The sequence below is a fragment of the Eriocheir sinensis genome, unplaced genomic scaffold, assembly GCF_024679095.1.
Source record: "Eriocheir sinensis breed Jianghai 21 unplaced genomic scaffold, ASM2467909v1 Scaffold1395, whole genome shotgun sequence".
In the NCBI taxonomy this organism is placed as follows: domain Eukaryota; kingdom Metazoa; phylum Arthropoda; class Malacostraca; order Decapoda; family Varunidae; genus Eriocheir; species Eriocheir sinensis.
This window is the reverse complement of record NW_026110734.1, coordinates 58,654-68,447: the sequence shown is the minus strand read 5'-3', so window position 1 is coordinate 68,447 and position 9,794 is coordinate 58,654. Positions and strand designations below refer to the sequence as shown.

At 42.6% G+C, this 9,794-nt stretch overlaps 1 long non-coding RNA gene across 1 annotated transcript; it reads right to left on the bottom strand.

The window, feature by feature from the left end:
• Positions 1–6,081: 6,081 nt before the first annotated feature.
• LOC126989963 (uncharacterized) lies at positions 6,082–7,153 on the bottom strand. The gene is made up of 3 exons (XR_007743919.1): positions 6,428–7,153; positions 6,252–6,383; positions 6,082–6,165 (listed from the first exon to the last, which is right to left on the bottom strand). It is a non-coding gene; the product is annotated as an uncharacterized LOC126989963 (long non-coding RNA).
• Positions 7,154–9,794: the final 2,641 nt, after the last annotated feature.

Sequence of the window (9,794 nt, the reverse complement as noted above, 5' to 3'; positions counted from 1 at the left end):
GACACCTGCCACTGCTTCATCATCTGCTGGCCCAATGACACCTGCCACTGCTTCAACATCTGCTGGCCCAATGACACCTGCCACTGCTTCATCATCTGCTGGCCCAATGACACCTGCCACTGCTTCAACATCTGCTGGCCCAATGACACCTGCCACTGCTTCATCATCTGCTGGCCCAATGACACCAACCACTGCTTCATCATCTGCTGGCCCAATGACACCAGCCACTGCTTCATCATCTGCTGGCCCAATGACACCTGCCACTGCTTCATCATCTGCTGGCCCAATGACACCTGCCACTGCTTCATCATCTGCTGGCCCAATGACACCTGCCACTGCTTCATCATCTGCTGGCCCAATGACACCACTGCTTCATCATCTGCTGGCCCAATGACACCTGCCACTGCTTCATCATCTGCTGGCCCAATGACACCTGCCACTGCTTCAACATCTGCTGGCCCAATGACACCAGCCACTGCTTCATCATCTGCTGGCCCAATGACACCTGCCACTGCTTCATCATCTGCTGGCCCTATGACACCTGCCACTGCTTCAACATCTGCTGGCCCAATGACACCAGCCACTGCTTCATCATCTGCTGGCCCAATGACACCAGCCACTGCTTCATCATCTGCTGGCCCAATGACACCTGCCACTGCTTCAACATCTGCTGGCCCAATGACACCAGCCACTGCTTCATCATCTGCTGGCCCAATGACACCTGCCACTGCTTCATCATCTGCTGGCCCAATGACACCTGCCACTGCTTCATCATCTGCTGGCCCAATGACACCAGCCACTGCTTCATCATCTGCTGGCCCTATGACACCTGCCACTGTTTCATCATCTGCTGGCCCAATGACACCAGCCACTGCTTCATCATCTGCTGGCCCAATGACACCAGCCACTGCTTCATCATCTGCTGGCCCAATGACACCAGCCACTGCTTCATCATCTGCTGGCCCAATGACACCAGCCACTGTTTCATCATCTGCTGGCCCAATGACACCAGCCACTGCTTCATCATCTGCTGGCCCAATGACACCAGCCACTGCTTCATCATCTGCTGGCCCAATGACACCAGCCACTGTTTCATCATCTGCTGGCACAATGACACCAGCCACTGTTTCATCATCTGCTGGCCCAATGACACCAGCCACTGCTTCAGCATCTGCTGGCCCAATGACACCTGCCACTGCAAGGGATGACAATGAAGCTGCTCCACCACAGTCACCACCTACTTCATCGGAGTTAAGAGATGCCTTTCACAGGGCAGCAGTATAATTTTTTGATGCTGGGGCTGAATATTACTGCCTCAAGGCTATGATTTTGTCACTTTTTTTTTTATTACTAAGGAGGTTAGGGTGGAAGGGGTGAAAAATAGTTTGTGCTGTTTTTCGACAGAAATGATTAGCAGAAATGATTACCGGAAAAAAAAATTGTGTGCCATTGTGAGTGGGTTCACTTAAGATTGGGCTCCAATACGCCTCCGTGGTCTAGTGGTCAGCATGCCTGGCTTCTACGCGGGCCCGGGATCGAATCCCGGCCTGGGCAGTCGGCGTGCAGCTCACCCAGCTGATCATCCTCCCTCTCGGGCTGGTCGATAAATGACTACCTGGGGAAACTGTGGTAACCCGGATGTCACACTGGCCCTGTGTCCCGGGGTAATGGGCTCCCTCTCACCACAGGCTCAAGGCCCAATGTTACGGAGATGAGCACCGAGGCCACGCGCTGCTACAGCGTATGCCCCAACCTTACCTTTACCTTTATTGGCTCGACTGATAGACATGGCTTTGTATGTCGAAGGTCACTGGTTCAATCTCCACAGCCAGCACTCTCTAACTTGGATTTTTCCGAGTTCCCTAGAGCCTAGATTAATTTCTCGGTGTTAAATGAGGAGATTTGCACCGGCACCCAGTCATGGGTGTTACAAGGTGCGTTGTTACAATCAGGGGCGTCATTTGGCCTTCAAAAGTGGGAGGGACATTAGGGCAGTTATATATATATATATATATATATATATATATATATATATATATATATATATATATATATATATATATCTATATATATATATATATATATATATATATATATATATATATATATAAGCTGACAACATAAACCTAAGCGTGTTTGCAAGCTGAGTGTTTAGAATATTGGCATAATAATAAAAGATGCTGAAAACTGGATTCCACTACTTTATTGAATATATGAATAATTATATACTGAATTTGAAATGGAGCTGAGATAAAAAAAGCTATGTTTTCAGCGGTCATACCATGATCTCATGAAAATAATTAGGTTGACATATATAATTAATTACTACGTATTTTGGTATGATGACCATTGCACGTTAATACCATAGCTTTGCGAGCATTGAGTAATCTTAGGTCACTTGGTAAAGTGTTCACATAAGTCCGACCCAAACTGACAACATAAACCTAAGCATGTTTGCAAGCTGAGTGCTTAGAATATTGGCATAATAATAAAAGATGCTGAAAACTAGATTCCACTAATAGAGTAATTATATACTGAATTTGTAATGGAGCCAAGATAAAAAGCTATGTTTTTCAGTGGTCATACCATGATCTCATGAAAATAAATAGGTTGACATATATAATTAATTACTACGTATTTTGTTATGACGACTATTGCACATTAATACCATAGCTTTGAATCCAATGATGAATATCTTCAAGCAAGACACAAATAGAAACAGATTGGTCACCAATTCACTCAGTAAACACAATACTCCAGAACAGTATACACTGAATTCACAATAAAGTTGTTTTTCCACTTGGAACTTTGTAAACAGAAACCAAGTAACCTCGTTTTACTTCACTCATAAGTCATGATGTTCGCGATGTGGTCACCTCGACCTTTCGTTCCTCCTCCCTCACACTGGCAGACGTCTCTAACAAGCTTTCTTACCACCATTATCTCAATATGAATAACCGGCAGGAATAATTATAAATCATATTCTAAATGACATTTTAATGCAATTTTAATGTCATCTTTTTCATTTGCATGTGTGTACCTCTCTGCCATGTTGATATGGGTCTGGGTCTGGGTTTCACTATTAACTTTACTATTAAGTGTTTAGAAGTCCTCGCCAGCACTCTCAAGTTAATACCAAAGTTAAGAGAAGGTATTGGGCTAATAGTTGTTGAGGATACACTTTGAGAGTAAAGTTAATACCAAAGTCGAAAGTTAATACCAAGTTTAGTATTAATAGTTGTCGAGGATACGGGCCCTGGTGTCAGCCTATGCCACGACTCGTGGCATCGAGACCATTTTTGCCAAATTCAGAGCAGATGCGGAGAATCATTTCCACGACGTGTTCATGAAAGCGGAAGAGCTTTTGGTCGAGGTGGGGTCATCGCATAACACCATCCCTGTGCCACGACTCTGTGGACGACAGACCCAGCGATCAAATGTTCCGGGCGAGAATGCTGAGGAGTACTACCGCCGGGCGGTGTATATTCCGTTCGTGGACTACGTCTTGGCTGAGTTGAAGAGTCGGTTCGGCGACGACACAGTGCCTGTCGCACTTCAGCTCAAGCAACTCCTCAAAGGCCCTGAAACAACGGATGTTGCGGCTGTGCTTCAAGCGACGAAGCTCTACGAGCTCGACATCGAATCCCTGACACTCGTGAAGGCACTGGGCATTGTCTGTTCCGGTCTTCCAAACTATCAAAGAAGCCCAGGCACACGCCGGCACCAGCATGTTCCCCAATCTCGCCATTCTCTTGAAAACTCTGTTGATGCTTCCAGTCTCCAACGCGGAAGCCGGGAGGTCTTTCTCGGCATTAAAAAGGCTGAAAACCTATCTGAGGAGAACCGTCGGCCAAGAGCGCCTGAACGGACTTGCCCTCCTCTGTGTCCACTATGATATCCCCATTTCAGTCGAGAGTGATAAGCAAATTCGGCGAAAAAAACCGCCGACTACTCTTTGCTTAGTGAGGCACTTGTTGAATACTTGGGAATTTGTAAATATATTTCTTTAGATCAGCCAATCTTTGCAAATGTGTTACCTCAATCTGTCAGGACCCAGAAAACGAGGAAACAGAGGAGTGAGATATACAACTGTGTAAACATCTGACAGGACAAACACTAACAAAAAGGGTGACATATATAACAGTGTAAGCATCTCAAATACCAAAGAGGGGAAACAACGAGGGTAAAGGAAAACAGATACCCAGAGAGGAAAAGCAGGTATACAACTGTGTAAACATCTGACAGGACAAACACTAACAAAAAGGGTGACATATATATAAGTGTAAGCATCTCAAATACCAAAGAGGGGAAACAACGAGGGTAAAGGAAAACAGATACCCAGACTCAGGTACAGAAAACAGATGCCCAGTGGGCGTGGTCAGAAAGTGTGAACAACCATTGAAAAAGACTCTGACCCGTGACGTCAGTCGTGGCGACATGTTATGAGCCAATAATTTAACAGAAAAATCACTGAGGGAGTGTCTTAAGACTGACTCACGAATAGCAGGAAAAGTAAAACAATACAACATAATGAGCGAGTAGATGGGTGTGACAGGAAGTATTGGCCATTGGTTATGTAGAAAATTAAGGGCGTGTCAAGGATGTAAGTCCGCCTAAAGCAAAGAAAAATGTGGCCTAGAAATCAGTGGTATGGGTAGACCGAGCTTGGTTCTCGCCTCAAGCAGACCTGCTACTCACTCAGCCGAGGATGGCTGTTGTGATCTTAATCGTGAGTAGAAATTCGAGAATCTAAGGGAAACCGACTGTATTGTCCTGGAGATTATAATGTAGGAGATGTGAAGTAGGATTGTGAGTGGGACAGGATTGTGATTATTTGTTTGCGATGTAAAGCAAAGGTAAAACCACTGGGTGTGGTAAAATTGGGTGTTTCCATGACTTGTAGTAGATTATACTACAGGAATGTGTTATTAGGATTTTGTGAAGAGAGTACATAATGATTGTGATGTAAGCAGAGAGATACAAACCACTGCTTGTGGAACGACGAGTGTTATTATTATTGGCAACAACTGAGCACATATTGTAGTATTATGTTTAAGACATGTCGTTTGTCATATGTTGCATCCATTGCTGAATATGCCAGTGTTATGATCGTCTGAGCATAGAATATTGCGTAAGGCAATTACTTTCATTTAATTTTAAATAAATGTATATTCTCTTTTCCCTTGTTTATCCCCGAACACCAGTCTCCAATAACAACTTAAGCCGGATCACGCTGCCAGGGATACGAGACGGTGAGATCATTTATGGAGTAATTAATGAGTGATAAAAGAGTTGATTTAATACAAGAAAAGAAGGGTCTAAAACTGGCGGCAGCGGTGTAGGGATAAATAGGGACATGTGCTTACAGTGCTTTTGTTTAATTTACTCTGACGAGAAAACGCCTCTTATTTTCATTAAGCTTTGCTCGTTTTAAGTGGCGGAAATAATAGTGACGATTTAATTATATAATTAATGGTTCTTCCGGAGGACATGGACTTTGACGATATGGTAATGGAGACTCTGGCCAACCACTGTTGTTCTGTAGTGCAATGGGTAGCACACGCGACTCAACCGAGAATTCATGAGTTCCTTCCCGGGCGGAGTGGAGAGGGATGGGCAGTCTCTCTCCACCCGCGCCGCGATCCATTCATCAGTGAGAGGGTGTCAGGTGACAGGCAGCGGCAGCGTCCTGCCTCTCAGGTTTGTTTGTTTTAGGATTGTTACCCCAGGATGGAGGGAAACACGGGGCTCTACGCCTCACAGGGTGGCGGTGTGCCGCGGCGGGCATGCAGCCATAGAGTGACATTATAAAGGCCTAACCCGCGTCCCCCAGGTAGGAAGTGTAGAGTATGATCTAGAAAAAATGTGAAATACTAAGAAAAGTGTGAGCTATGGATAAAAAGTCAAGAAAAAAAAATGAAGCATATGGACAATAGTGTGAAGTATTAAGATAAATGTGTGAAGTAAGAGAATCAGAGGAAGAGGAGGCCAGGGTAGTGCCCCCCTCAGTTATCTACTACAAATAACATTAAATAAATAAATGAAAATAAATAAATAAATAAATATGCACATTTGCAGTGGAAAAAACGGAAAATGAGCGAAGAACAAAACAGGGAGTAACCTTTAATATAATAAGATGAAGGCTATAACGAACAAGGGAGTAACCTTTAATATAATAAGATGAAGGCTATAACGAACAGGGAGTAACCTTTAATATAATAAGATGAAGGCTATAACGAACAGGGAGTAACCTTTAATATAATAAGATGAAGGCTATAACGAACAAGGGAGTAACCTTTAATATAATAAGATGAAGGCTATAACGAACAAGGGAGTAACCTTTAATATAATAAGATGAAGGCTATAACGAACAAGGGAGTAACCTTTAATATAATAAGAGGAAGGCTATAACGAACAAGGGAGTAACCTTTAATATAATAAGATGAAGGCTATAACGAACAAGGGAGTAACCTTTAATATAATAAGATGAAGGCTATAACGAACAAGGGAGTAACCTTTAATATAATAAGATGAAGGCTATAACGAACAAGGGAGTAACCTTTAATATAATAAGATGAAGGCTATAACGAACAAGGGAGTGACCTTAAAAATAATGAAAAGAAGGCTATAATTAACATAACTCAAGAGTAACTTTGGTAGGCAGATCGCACTACTCATGATAACACATATGCAAAAGTGGCAGCACTCCTAGAAACAGGAGCGTGTGTGAGTTTTTAACGGATGAATTTATTAAAGAATTAGGGCTCGCAGTAAATAACTGTGAAGCGAAACCTGTGAATATTGTCTCTGTGCAAAGATACCATATTGAAAATGACGGTAAAAGACAAGTTAATATGGAAGGAAAAAGTAGTTTCCAAGACTTATTGATAACACGCGATGTAGATTTGCCGACTCATATTATGTTGAGTACTGATTTGTCGTGTAGCACGAGATTATTTTGAAAACATTGCAACTAAATGAGGAACAAAAGAACGAAGCTTAAAACTGATAATAGAAGGGGAAACCATACAATTATGCCAGGAAAAATATGTCTTATATCTAGAGGTGAAGGATCTTAGCTAAATGTAGATGGAAATGAAGAAGGTCTCACTGAAAATAAGGCCGTACGTTGCCAAGCAGCGGAACCTTTGCAACTGCATGCATATGTTGCAGGTTACATAACGCTAGTGACGCAACTACAGGCAAGTGAAGCTTTATTTGAGCCTTGTGTTAGTACTCCTCAGGCTAGAGTCTTGTGCTCAGGGATAGCTAAGTTAACCCCTTCATCTGACAATCAAAGATCTTATGTCACTGTGCCGTATTTGAATATTGAAAGTGAGTGTAAAGATAGATGATAATACAACGTTAGGATTTGTGAAGCCTGTCACTCATGAGCTATACGCTGATCTGCCACAAGTATCTAGTGTACAGACCGCTGACACAGATAAAACAGACTTGAAGCCCGCAGAGCCTGAAGTAAGGAAGAAAAGCCTCTATCAAATTGTTGACGCTAAATTCCCAAGTGAAGAGAGAGAATTAGGTTTTAAAGTCCTTAATAGATAAATATATAATAGTGTTTTCCACAGAACAAGAACCATTAACAGTAACGCTCTATTTTTTCAAGCACCATCAAGCAAAACACTGATGAAGTAGTGTACAGGCGTCCATATAACATTCCTATCAGTTATCATGACAGAGTAAATAAACAACTTATATCGCTCCAGCAACAGGGTGTGATTCGCCCTTCGCGATCACCCTATAATGCCCCACTTATCCCAGTGCAAAAAAAACATGGAGTACTACGACTTTGTCTGGACTTCCGGGCACTTAATAAAACACTACGGGACGACCGGTACCCACTCCCTAATATAATTACCATACTCAATCAATTGGGAGATAGTAAGTTTTTTTTCATGCCTAGACTTGAAACAGGGTTACCATCAAATCCCCCAAGATGAAATCAGCAGAGAGAAGACGGCATTTTCTTCTCCAGCAGGACATTGGGAATTTACTTCCCTCCCCTTTGGCCTTAAAACAGCCCCGTCCTGCTGCAAGAAAATAATAAACACTGTCCTTACAGGACTATTAAGCAACAAGGTTCAGGTGTACCTTGATGACATAATTATCCTGGGCGATATATTTTCTAATCACGCAGATAACTTAGAACAAATTCTGGATCACTTAAAGGAAGCCAAACTGACTCTTAAGATGGAGAAGTGTAACTTTTTAAGGACAAAGTAGATTCACTGGGCCATCCCATCCGCTCAGAGGAATAAGACCTCAGTCTAGCAAGCTGGAGGCCATACAAAACGTCCTGCCCCCAAACTGTTCATGATTTACAGTCATTTCTTGGATTGACTAATTATTATCGCAAATTTATTGCAAATTATTCACAAATTGTTGCTCCTTTTCTAAAGATTTACAAAGGGAAGAAAGGTACACAAAAAAATAAATAAATAAATAAATAATTAAAACTCCACTCATATGGACGGATGAAACAAAAATTGCGTTCTCAACCCTTAAGGATAGAATGCTTGGTACAGTCACTCTACGCATCCTACTACAATACTGGTGGAGTATTGCAATAACAGGATAATGATGATAAACTAAGACCTGTATCTTTTTTTGTGAGAAATTGAATACGGCAGAACAGCGGTACAGTATAGTTGAACGAGAGGCTTTAACTGTAATTTATGGGTTACACGTAAACCGCCCATTAATACTGGGTTACCCTGTTGAGATCCACACGGGTCACAGACCTTTAGTCTGGTTGTTACAGGTAGCTAGTCCCAACGGCAGGATAGCTAGATGGCAGACTCTCATGAGTGAGTATGGTTTCACAATCAATCATTTGCCTGGCAAGGAAAATATAGTAGCAGATTTTTTTTATCAAGGATGAAGGCTCACAGGACACTGAGATTGAATTAGAAGGACACGCGCGATAATGTTTGTGGATGGGGAACAACAAAAACCGTGGAACACGTGGATAATGAGGGGCAAGGTATTGCACTAGTGCAGAAAAAGAAACAGGCGCCGAAAAATGAGAAAATAAAATATATGATATGTATGGACCTGAATAGTGAGTGTATTGGCCACACACTTGACTGGAGTATTCAGGAGATTAGTGAGCTGCATGATGAGCAGCCAGCATATAAGTTTGCTAAAAGAAGGAAGCCCCATGAATGAAAATTGAGCAAAGACTCAGAGAAAAAAGGCATAATGTGAGATGCTGCCCCTGTTAGAGGTACAGGTGGAAATTATGTTATATTGTGTTGAAGATGGGCATAATGTGAGATGCCGCCCCTGTTAGAGGTACAGGTGGAAATTATGTTATATTGTGTTGAAGATGGGCATAATGTGAGATGCCGCCCCTGTCAGAGTTACAGGTGGAAATAAATGATGTGTTTTAGTGAGTCCGTACGGAGAAGCCACTAAGGTGGTGGTTCTACCCCCCAAGTATTTCCAAGGCGATAACTCTGGCTCATTCGTCGCCACTGCAGGGCACGGAGGAACCAAAGTTACGTTATGTCGGTGTAGAAAGTTCGCTTTCTGGCCTGGAATGAAACGGGATGTAGAAAATTATGTAAGGAAGTGCGTCATGGTAGTCGTTTTAAAAGTGAGTTGGGAACTTGCACCCTGCTCCTTGGCGGCAATATCCAGACGTCACCGCTCCTTTTGGAAGAATACACATGGACCTTGTGGGTCCCATGGGTGTATCGGACAATAGGGTTCGATACGTAATGCCCATAGTTGATGTTTTTAAAAGGTATTTGATTATAGTACCCTTACGGAGT